The sequence below is a fragment of the Rattus norvegicus genome, chromosome 17 (genome assembly GCF_036323735.1).
Source record: "Rattus norvegicus strain BN/NHsdMcwi chromosome 17, GRCr8, whole genome shotgun sequence".
Lineage (NCBI taxonomy): Eukaryota > Metazoa > Chordata > Mammalia > Rodentia > Muridae > Rattus > Rattus norvegicus.
The window spans coordinates 18,995,164-19,007,497 of record NC_086035.1 but is presented as its reverse complement, the minus strand read 5'-3'; the positions used below and the strand labels follow the sequence as shown (position 1 = coordinate 19,007,497).

The 12,334-nt window shown below is 46.1% G+C and overlaps 1 protein-coding gene across 18 annotated transcripts in view; it reads right to left on the bottom strand.

The window, feature by feature from the left end:
• The window catches only part of Atxn1 (ataxin 1), a 411,355-nt gene that overhangs the window by 347,254 nt on the left and 51,767 nt on the right, over window positions 1-12,334 (bottom strand). Inside the window, exon 1 of one of the 18 annotated variants that reach the window (XM_039095368.2) lies at window positions 3,052-10,590. The exons of the other annotated variants lie outside the window; for them this stretch is intronic. The gene's annotated coding sequence lies outside the window, so the exon portion shown is untranslated. Of the gene's footprint in view, window positions 1-3,051; window positions 10,591-12,334 lie in introns of those variants that run through there. 18 annotated transcript variants of the gene reach the window in all.

Here is a 12,334-nt window from a genome sequence, read left to right as displayed (position 1 = left end):
AGGGTTTGTAACTTACTGTACCTCAGATTTCTCGTCGGTAAAATTAGAGCAACTCCATGGTATCGTAGATTAGCAGTTCTCAGGCCCTAAAGAGGTTACTTTGGGTAGTTCTTACTATATTTTTTAATCAACTGATTATCAGTTAATATAGAAACTCATGACTTGTCAAAGTGTAGAGGGTAAAGTGTGGGTGGCGTGCTCAGCCACAAATGGAATGTCTTTATCACCATCCTGCCCACAAGGCCTGAGGACCATTGGGGGAAAGCCAGAGGTTAGACTGGACAGGAGTGAGGCAATGTCTTCAGGACATACAGGACAGCTGCCACAGTGAACTCCCGGCAGCTGTGCCTGCCTTTTCAGCATCAACACAGGATCAAGCCATACAACATTTCAACACGGAGTGGGGGCCGTGTTTGGAGCACCTACCCCTGACTGAGGACATATTGGCAGTGGATGGCTTCTGAGAGCGAAGAGTCAAGTTTTCTTTTTCCTTTTAATTCAGTTTTATTATCTTTACTATGTGTAGGTATGTGTATCTGCATGTGCTCTTGGAGATAAGAGGCTCAGATTCCCTGGAGCTGAGTTACAAATAGTTCTGTGTCCCTGAGGTGGGTGCCGGGAACCAACCGTGGGTCCTCAGAAAGAGCAGTGAGCACTCTTAATCACTGAGGTAGGGTTCATTTGTCTTTAGCAGATGTGGCCCCTGGTAGATCAAGCTCCAACAGATAGATAGCCCAACAATCATGAGTATGTTGGTAGCACGTATCAGATAAGGCAGAATATTAAAAAAATTAATTAATCAATTAAAACCAAGAGAGGATAGGAAGTTGAAAAGGGGTCAAGCAGTGGGGGAATGGATGTGGGAGGAGTTAGACCAGTGTTTTGCAAACCTTCTTAATACTGAGACCCCTCAACACAGTTCCTCCTGTCGCAGTGTCCCCCAGCCATAAAATTACTTTTGCTGCTACTTCACAACTGCAATTTTGCCATTGTCGTAAATCATAATGAAAATATTTGATATGCAGGCCATCTGACATATGACCCCAGTGCAAGAATCGTTCCTACCCCTCCCCCCTACAAGGGGTCAGGACCCACCGGCTGAGAACTACCGAGTTAGAAGTTTAAATGGGAGATGAATCCAGTAAAAACAATACATAATGTACATGTGCAAAATTCTCAAAAAAAAATTTACCGTAAATACTATATTTGAAATTGGAACACTTAGGACATTTTAAATGTGTTTGGTCTCTAAAATTCTGATGTTTAGGGTTGTCTGTCTGTCCCGAGTCCATAAAATAAATTGTGTGCAATACCTCAAGCTTTTTCAAGTAGCTAACCCTTCAAACAGACAGAAGCCAAGATGGGGACGGTGGCTCCAGAGAAAGTAGAAAGTTCAAGCCAAGCCAAGACTACGGCGTAAGACCTTGTGGCAAGAGGGGCAAGAGAAAGAGAATTTTAAAAAGAAAGAAAGAAAGCAGTTCCCGTGTCAGGAACATAAACATTTTATATTCGGAAAAGAATATGAAAAATACTCACTTGTATAACAAACAGCATATTCTGAAATGAACAGTGTTTTATCCACGGGCTGGGGTGGGGGGGGTGTCTTATTTTTGTTCTCTGTCCCTCCATGTTTGGCGTGACACTAAACAAACCCTACTCGGAGCCACTAAAGTCCACCTGCGTCTGCTGGTCTGCTGGGTTCAAGGACTCAAGCTCTAACACAGAAATAGCTATGACTCATTGATCAACCAAAAACTAACACACACACAAAAAAAAAAAGCTCAAAAAGAGGCGAGTAAACCTTGCCATAAACTGTTTCAAAAGTCAGGCTAATCTCAGCATCTGTGACCACACCAAGGAGGCTTTACAAATTGAGTAATTTCCCTGTCTCCTTAACACTCAAGGACCGAGGTGGGGTGGGGTGAAGTCTGTGGGGGTTGGGAAGGGGGGGAGGGATGGAGGGCCAGCAGAGATAAGCAGAATGCAGCAAGCTGGGTCGGAAAGAGGAACCAGCACAGTTCGCTGAATTCACAGCCAGGTTCCAAGTGGGTTTTGGGCACACGGATAGCTTCGGTTGGACAAGCGGGGCTGTTGTCCTCTGTTATTCATGGTTTTACTTTGGACTCACCAGAGGGAAGGCTGAACACTGTTTGTGGGTCATAGTAAGAGAGTTCAGAGGCCCATTGTGACTCCTGGGGAGACACAGCCATACCACAAGGCATGTGCTTACAGAGCAGATCCCCGGCAGGTGATAAGAACAGGCCCACTTGGTTTGTTTTTTTTTTTTTTTTTATTAACAGAAAACCTTACCAACTTCCGTAGACTTCCCCAGAATGAAATGTCAGCCTCGGATGAGTTTGAGGAAGAATCACTTTGCCCCTTAGAAAGAGTAACTTTCAAACCTCGGTACCCATAATGGTTTTTTTTTTTTTTTCTTTGCACCAAAGAGATTTTTAACTTTGAGTGGAAAAAAAAAAAAAAAAAAAAAAAAAAGAGGTACCTTCCCTAGTGGGAACTCTAGAATATAAAATCTGTAATCGGCCAGGGATAAAATAACAGCTTAAAATAAACAGAATGACACCTAGCCTGAATGGAAAAGCTATTCCAAGTGGCAAAATGAACTATTATTAAGCTACAGAGTCTCACTCTGCATCCTGCTCCGTTTTTCAATGACATTTTATGAAATGCATGTGGTAGGTTGCTCATGCTTTTTTAAAGCAGAAAGTAAGAAGGGGGGGGGACCTTTCAAATAATGCAATTATCACACCAAATGCTCCTTGGATTTGCCTCTCCCCTCAGTTCCTTCCTGCTAGCGAGAATGGCAATTTTGGAGGCTTTCTGAAGTACCATGCCCAAGCCCTGGGTGACTGGCAAGATGTAGCTGGGGCGTGTTCCTGGGAATACGAGTGCATGCTGCCACTTCTGCTTCTGGAAACCTTCCCTTTCTGCTGGGGGGGGGGCACCTTGAGCTCTGGATTCCCCCACCCGGCCAGCTTCTAGTCCTGGGAGATAGTTTGCATGCAGGAGAAAGGCTAGGAGAGTTCCACTTACCAGCTCAAGAATCCTGAGACAGGGCAGAGTCCCGACCATGTACAGAGCAGCCAAAACTAGGCTTGCTCCTTTAGCTGTTCCAGTTACCATGGCTAACCCAAACAAGATCCCCCATCGTCCCTCCCCTGCAGCTTCTCAGCCACCACCTACAGACCTCCCAAAGCTGGCAAGAGTGAAAGCTGTGTAGTTGCAGGGATCTCCAAGCTGAGCAGAGGAGAGGACAGGAGGGAAGATGCAGGACAGCCCCCAGCCAGGCAGCTGGGCGGGCGGAGGCCAGAACAGACAGGCTGTTTGTGGCTACAGGCATTTGCTTCTGAGAGTATGGGAGTCTTCAGCTCACTTCTAAGTGAAAAAGGAAAAGAAACTGGCTGAGCCTTCACTTGGGGAAAATGGGCATCACTTCTAAACTTTGGTTTTCCAAGCGGATGCAAAGGGGGAAAGCAATGTACTGAATTTCTTAAATTGAACAGAGGCAGGGCTTGGGGGAACGTCGGTGTGAGAGCCATGAGTAATAAGAAACGGTTTTGGCACTGAGACTCTCTTGTCAAAACCAAAAAAAAAAAAAAAAAAAAAAAACACCCCCATTAGAGATTTAAAAAAAAAAATCCATCTCTAAAAACCATGCAAACAAAGAGAAAAATGAAAGATTAACCTAGATAAACTATCACTTTTTTAAGATGCATTTTGGAACCACTAACAGACAAGCCCAGCAGAGCGGGACTCTGGAATGGAACTCCTAAGTAGTGGGCTGAGATGGGTCAACCTCCCCTAGGCGACTGGTTACTCTTTAGAGATCTACTGCCACAAAGTATCAAATCTATAAAGGCGGTGAAAGGAGTATTCCTTAAATCTTAGGCTAAAAATATGAACACGGGAGTTAATTTTCATTTGCTATAAGTCTCTTTATGTATATATGTGTGAGTAAGATAGAGCGCGCCCAAGGGTCTCCAGATAGCTTGGTACTCACCAAGCAGGCAAGGCTGGCCAGCCATCAAGGCACAGTCTCTTTGTCCCCAGCACTAAGATTACAGCACAAACATGCCGCCACACCTGGTCCGTTTTACATGTGTTCTAGTGAACACACTTGGATCCTCGTTCCTACAAGTCAAGGGCTTTACACAAAGAGTCACCACCCCAGCCCTGCCACCTACTTTCACTTTGTGCCTATGGTCTCCTGAGAGCATAGCTTCCACTTCTGTGCAGGTCAGAGAGGAAACAGGTGAAGTACTGTTGGAAAGGGATCTCCCAGCCTCCTCTGCGTCCCTCTCCCCTCCCCCATACAAGCCAGATGGTACTCTGAAATCAGTCAAGTGCTACAAACCAGTCCTTTAAGCAGCCCCGTGCTGCCTTCTTGAAGAAGAATTTGTACAGATCAAAGCCTCAAGCGTTTACCTGCCCGAGACTGCCATAATTTGAGGTGGCTGCATCCTTGAAAGAACACACACCCGATGCTCCAAGCTGATGAAAAGCACGTGTCCTTAGGACACATTTCTTTGCAGCGCTTAAAACCCTTACTGGGAGAAATACTTCCCACACTGCATGCCTATTTCAGTGCTTGCTACTGTGTCTTTGAAGTCACAGAGCAATGGATTCTCCACCTGGGGCAAAATGATTGAAAACTGACAGTGAACCTTCAGAGGGCACTTCAAGAGGGGGGTGGCTAGCCCAACTGAAGGCCGACACCCAGAGATCCAGTGCCCCTGCATCAAAGCGAAGGTGTTTACGTTCTTCTCAGTAACCTTGACCTTTGTATGAAGTCTCCAAGCTGCAAACACGGGCTGTCATTTCCAAACGTTTGCACAAACAGACACATTTTCAGCCCCGCTCGCTGAGCGAGCTGGTGGGATGAGTGTCCGTGGGGGAGGTGTGGCGTAAAGGGGACCTGATTGGCTCTCAACCAAACTGACCATCAATCAGTATGCCACACAACTTCCCCAGTCTGTTTCTGTCGTTTGTGAGTACAGCTCTGGCCCAATGATCCCAAATTTCTTGCCAACTGGAGCATTCTGGGTGGTCACGTGATAGGAATACAGAGAGCAGGCCAACATGGGGAGTAAGCTCATGGTGGGAATCGGGTGAAAGAGATACCAAGGAAGGGCAGATACCAGCCGGTAGGTACTGAAACCAGCAACCAATCTCTTTCACATCTACCTAGCAATGAGTCATAACTCCGCTGGTTTGCTCAGTCAGACATGAGCCTCTGGGGAGAGACCTCACCCAAGTGTGATTTCCCCAGTCAGGCAGCTCAACAGAAAGCGACTTAAAGTGGATCGTACAACAGGAAAAAACCAGGTAGCCCATGTCTTTCACTGGACAAGGACGGCACAGAAGCCTGAGGTCTAGACCCCTTCATGTGGTGTTGGTGAAGCATCTCAAAACCAGGACGCCTGCTTGCTTTGTTCCTGATGTCCCCATCGTAGTGGTCTTTATCCACTCTGAGCCTTAAGCAGAAAGCTTTCTTCTCATTTACCTCAGTGTCTAATTAGTCAGGAAGTAAAGACTTCCTAGTGAACCTCTCTCCCATCTGCCCACTCTGTCACTCCCTTGCCACCATTAGAACCATACGTAAGGGATATGGCATGATCAGCATGGGGCATGCTCTCCAGCCCTGTTAAACAAAAGTTCCTTTACCGCCTGCATTTCTAGAACTGCTTTTCTCTGGTCTCCCTGGCCACAGCCCTAGAGAATGATGTCTGAGACCCACACCTGGTCTTTCCCATTCCCTGCCTCAAGTCTGTCCAGGGGCCTGCACTGCAATGCTGGGTATAAGGCAGTTAGTTCCCTTGGTGTGGCATAAAGGTCCCTTGTCATCTGCCCCTGTCAACTGTTTCCAGCCCATACACAGACCACACCATTCCCCCATCAGAGAGCACTCAGCAATTTTTCTTTGGCCTTTCTTTGCTGGGTAGATAACTTTGCTTGTCTGAAGTACACCCTCTCCCCCACCAAGGCTCATTTTGAAGGATATGTGTTCTGAAAGTGGTCTCTTCCTGTGTGCCCCTGGTCTCCCAGTCTGAGCTGCCTCCTTCTCTGAGGACCTAAAACACAATTCTAGCATCACAGAGAGCAACAGTCCAGTAGGTTGCCTGATGCTAGAAATGCCCACCTCTTAATGAGTCATCCACCCTCAATACCGAGAGTAGAATTTGACATACAACGTTCAAAAGCTTCTGCTGAGTGAAGAATGCAGAGTTCCCAGGGGAAAGAGAGGATCCTAAAATGGTGACGTGCTTTACTCAAGGTTTCTTAAACTGATGAGGGACAGACCTGGGCTTCAGATTTCCCATTTCTGCTGGACGTCCTCCTCCATGTCCATCTGCAGGGGACATGGTGACACAAGCCTGTAATTCCAGCCTTTGGGGAACTAAGGTCAAAGGGTCAAAGGTAAAAGGGTCTGCACCCATTGGAGACCAGCTTAGTCTCCATAGCAAGTTCCAGGACAGCTAAAGCTATGTAGGAAGACCACCTCAAGACTTTTTTTTTTAATAAATTAAAGATAAACGAATCTGTTCCAAGTATCTCTTCCAACTTTGTCAGTCCTGTCGGGATCTAATTATGGTACCACTAGCAACTCTCAATCTATTGCCTTCCACTCTGGGAATCATTACCCAGGTATCCCACTGGCAGCTCAAATTCAAAACAAGGAGAAATGAACACACACACACACACACACACACACACACACACACACACACACACACACACATTCTTCCTAGGTCCCAACCTCCAGTCACCTGACTAGAGATAAAATATCTATATTTTATGAATATTATAGTCACTAAAATTCCTCCCCAGGGGGAGACATGCCTACCCCTGGTCCCAACAACAAACCAAGCTGCCCTTCCACCAAAGGTTATTCTAGGGAACCAGTGAGTATATTGTGCTTCATTACAGAGCCTAGCTAGGGGGTTACTGACAGGAATTTGTGTGCTCCCTCTCTATCTCTAGCCTATATACTCTAGCCCGGCCCTGAGGCCTTGTGCAACTAAGGGGGCGTTGTATACAGCAGGTAGTTCAGAGCACTTAGATGGTCAGGTGAGAGACCCCTGACCTTCTCTGCCCATCTAGGAGTCAACAAGCCTAGGTGGGATGATCTTTTCAAGCAAGTAGGCCTGAACTACTTAAGTCAGGGTGGCCATTCAGCTTGGAGAAAAGTGATACACGACTGTGTATTTTATACATTTTGGATCCCTGCAAACAAAACTCTGAAGGAAAAAAAAAAAGACCAAAAAGAAAAAAGGGCATTAGATCTAGAAAGAGACAATAAGGTTTAGTTTTTCTTTTTAAGAGAAAGGGTAGAAATTCTATATATTTGCCATTCGTGCTCAGCTCTATCGCCCTCACTTTCTTTCAAATTCCTGATCACTAACTGTTCCTTCTGCTGTTCCGCTCTGACCGACAGTGTCCTGGACAGACCCCTAAAGTCTCTTGAGCTGCCGCAGTGGACCACCAGATGGTTTCCTTGATACAAGCACCACTCCAATCAAGCCAGCCCTTGGCTTTGCCCAGAGAACACTACATACAAATTGTGTCTAGTTTCAACTGAAGATGCCCATTAATGACGCATGCAATTGTGTGTGTGTGTGTGTGTGTGTGTGTGTGTGTGTGTGTGTGTGTGTGTGTGTATGTGAATTGGCAAGGGGATGGGATAAAGCCAGAGTGGGGTCACTGCAAGTCTTTGGGTAAAATTTGAACAGCAAACGGTTGTGTGGTGCTGCAGTTTCCCTGCGGTGGACACCTACACAGCTACCAGAAGCAAAGAACGGTCCTGCTATAATTAAAGAGTACACTTATAGATACGTCAATCTTCAATGCATAAAGTTGTGTAGCTCAGATTAAGGCCACCAATGAGGACACAGGAAGAAATGATCCAGACAGGGGCAGGAACCAATGAAGCGAAAAGCAAGCCTTAATGTACAGCTCGATACAACGATCGCCTAGCAAGATCAAGTGTGAGAAGAAGGAAATGAAATTACCAATATTAGTAACTAGAGGGGCGTGGCTGAGATTGTGGCTCAATGGTAGAGCACTCCTCTAACTTGTCCAAGGTCCTAGGTCCAATCCCACTTTTGCAAATAAAATAATAATAATAATAATAATAATAATAATAATAATAATAATAATAAAACAACAACATGGAGAGGAGAGGCCACTACAGATCCTATTGCTGGTAACAGACAGTATTGCAAACACTTAGACTTTTGTGTTTTAATAGAAAGAATGGGTTGTCAAGAGGGCTCAGTGGAGAAAGTTGTTTGCTGGAATGCCCGAGGATCTGAGTTCTAATCCCAGGAAGCATTGATTGGGGAAAAAAAAAAAAACCAACAAACGCCCAAAGGTTATATTTCCAGACAAGGAAAGTGGGTGAGGTAGGGGGGAAAGTAGAGAAGGAAGGGAGAAAGGTTGAAATAAGGAAGTAGATACAAAAGGTGCATGCTAAGTATTTCAATTGTGTGAGATTCAAGACCACATAACACTCATTTAGGATGAAAGAAACTCAATCAGTGGTTGACTAAGGAAAGGTGGGAAGTGCCAGGCAGAGAGAACAGGCCTCTCTTTGGGGTCCTGAAGTGCCTTCTGTCTTGAGAAAGGATTCCAGGTACACACTGTGTATCCATCAAAACAAACAGAGCTGTATGCTTAAGAGCCATGCGTTTGCCTCCTGAATTCTCCCCGAAGGGAAATAACTCATTAAGTGATAACTAGGTTTTTCTCCTGGAGGGGCACTGAGGGGCAATCCCTAATCCGTGTAAACACACTGGGCACAGTGACAGAGGTGACAGCAAGGGAGCAAGGCCCCAGGCAGAGGAAGAAAGGTAGCCCTGATCAGTGTGAGGAGAAACAGAGATGAGAGTCAGAAGAGGAAGGTACCTACAAACAGGAAGATGTGAGGGAACCACACGCTGAGAGGGAGAAAACAAGAAACCAGAAATTACGATGCTCATGTTGCTGTGGCCCGATGGTGTTTTCCTGTGGAGAATGTCTTCCTCCCTCAACGCCTGTAAATCAAGCTGGAAGCAGGACAAGGGCATTCGGTGAGAAGGATGTTTAACTGCTGAGAACTGAACCCAGAGCCTTGGGTGTGCTAGGAAAACAAATACCATCCCTGTCTTCCGTGCCTAGCATTCAAAGCTTTGGTTAGCAACGTTTTCAACACTGGAGACTAAACCGAGGCTCTCCTGTTTATCAGGCGAGTCAGTGCATTACTACTGGTTAAAAGCCCTCACCTATGTCTTAGTGATTGACCTCTTCTAGGGTTAATGCCTGACTACTGCATCTCATGGGAGGCTATATATAATTTGCCATTTACATACTTACACGAGCATGCACACCACACACACACACACACACACACGCACGCACACACACCAAAGTTCGCATCATTCATACCCAATCCGGAGCCCCTGAGAGGAGGCATCCTAGTCGACACGGCTCAGTCTGCCCTCAGGAACTAGCACTTCTCTTTGCAGTTGAATCGCTAAGACAAGCGGGAGATGTGACTCACACGAACTTGATGAAACAATTAACACCAGCTCTCCCTCTCTTAGTCACTGCCTCCAGCTAGAAAAGCAAGTCAAATAATGTAAAGTCATAACCAACACACACACACATACATATACACACACATGCATACACACACAACACACACACAACACACACATGCATACATGCATACACACACATGCATACACACACACCATACACACACATGCATACACACACATGCATACATGCATACACACATGCATACATGCATACACACACATGCATACACACAACACACACACAACACACACAACACACACATGCATACATGCATACACACACATGCATACACACACCATACACACATGTATACACACGCATGCATACATGCATACACACATACACACACATGCATACATACACCACACACACATGTATACATGCATACACACATACACACACATGCATACACACACCACACACACATACACACATGCATACACACACATACACACATGCATACACACACACACACACATTCTCATACACAGACTCTCACACACGTATTCTTACCGACATACATACCCAGACACACATCCTCTCAAACACGTTGCGGGGGTGACAGAGACTGTGACAGCCAAGCTCAACTTTAGCATAAAATGGAGTTGAGTTCTGGTCCACATCATGAACTGGCACAGGCCAGAGTAAAGTGTCGATAGGGCTGGCTCATCTGCTCTGCTTCCTCTATTTTAGTTTACAAACTCTGGGTTCACAGGAAAGCTTTGAGAGGCATTCCTACAAAACCAGCTTCCTCGCCCACTTTTTTTTTTCTTTAAAGGAAAACAAAGCCAGAAACCACCGTCAGCCTCTGACAGTGTGGATGGTCTCAGGTCTGAGGGTAACGGACTGTCTTTATTGGCCAAAGTCTGGAGACAAACCATCCGGCGGGAGGAAGGGTGGAATGTGAGCTCCAGTCTGGTGATTTCAACGTATGGGACATATGTACAAAGAGAAAGTGGAGCTAGGTGTGTCCTCACCCTGCTTAGAGTTCTCCCACCCCCACCTCACTACCCCTACCACCCCCACTCCCACCCCCGTCTTCAATCAACCCTTCCTATGTGCTCTCAGGGCTTCAGTGACAGTCTGGCTATAGTGCAGCCTGTCATTCGGTGGTGGGTAAAGTGCTTGCCCTGCAAGCCAGAGCACATGCGCGTGGATGGCCAGAAACCACGGAAAAGCCAGACACCGTGGTACATCTACAACTACTGTGCCAGAGAAGCAGTGCCAGGCAGCTCCCTGGGACTTGCTGGCAAGGAATTCTAGCTCCAGGTTCAGTGAAAAAACCCTGCTGGACAAATACCTGCTTATCAACCTCTGGCCTCCATGTGCATAGGAATGAGAAGGTGGGCGGGGAGAGATGGGGAGACAGAGAGAGAGAGGGAAAGAGATACTGAGGTCGATTCTCAAGATCCACCCAAAGATTGATGACGTCAGAATGCTGGGTGCAGGTACAAATAATTGGTTTTAACAATGAATATCTCATGATATACCATTACACCCGCAGATCAATACACCCCTCAGCCCTCATTTAAGAAACTTCTATATGTAATAGGTATGGGTGTACACACACACACACACACACACACACACACACACACACACACCACCACCACCACCACCACCACCACCTACCAAGGCTCAAGGATCAGAAGAGAGGACCCAATGATTTAATAAATAACCTAAGGTAGGGGATAAAACAAGGAAATGTCTTCTGATCCATTATTAGTTCAGCTGTGCCTATGAACTCACAGTGGATGTAACACCATACCGTAAACCCATGCAAACTCAAGCTAGACCCAGTTTCAAACTGGAGAGAGAGTTGGGCCCATCATTCTACCCCTAGTGGTGAAACTACAATTACCTGATGAGAAAGAAAGGGCCAGTTTTCTCTAGGAGTGTAGTCCGTGATAAGTTGATCACAATGAAAGCTCTCACATCCATACTGTATGAAACTCTTAAAGAACTAATGAAGAAACACACACACACACACACACACACACACACATCCCATCCCATGTTCTACAAGACTTTCTGGTAATTCTCCACATGCCTGACTGGAAACCAGAATGTTCAACTTTACCCAGTTCGAGTTATATAATGCTCATCCCTCAGGGACGTGGGGTGAGCAAAGAGTTAAGCTTCACCTGCCTGCTCACTCTAGCCCTCTGGTCCAGAAAGGTGTCACTGGCCCACAATCAGGACCTTAGCTGACATTAAAACAACAGCCCTACTGTGGATACCACTTCATTACCCATGAGCAACTTGCACAGGAACCCTGAGGGGCCGGCAGAACTCTAATGAGTGTCCTGAATCCAGAAAGGTATGTGTAAATTTGGAGTGAAGATACGTTACGTGAATGTCTCCTCACAGTCTTAGCCCAGGCTCTAACAGTTAAAGATTTAGGAAAACCCACCCCATATTAACCATCATGCATACGAGCGAACTACCATTTCTCGCTTCGCCCAGTGACCATGAGCCAGTCTTTACCTCACGAGTCTGAGCAGGGGACTGGCTGAGGTGTCACTCAAGAGGTGGAACAGAGAGCTACTATCAGCTTCCACATCATGGTTCCCCCGGAGGAGGACACATTTTATCCAGCATGCCAACACAATCCTGCACATGGTGATTTCCTTAGTGCTGAGACTTCTAAATGGTATCCAGAGCTGCAGACGAGGCTCAGGGGCAGAGCATTTACTAATCACGTGCTAATCCCCTAGGTTTAATCTTTAGCTCCACA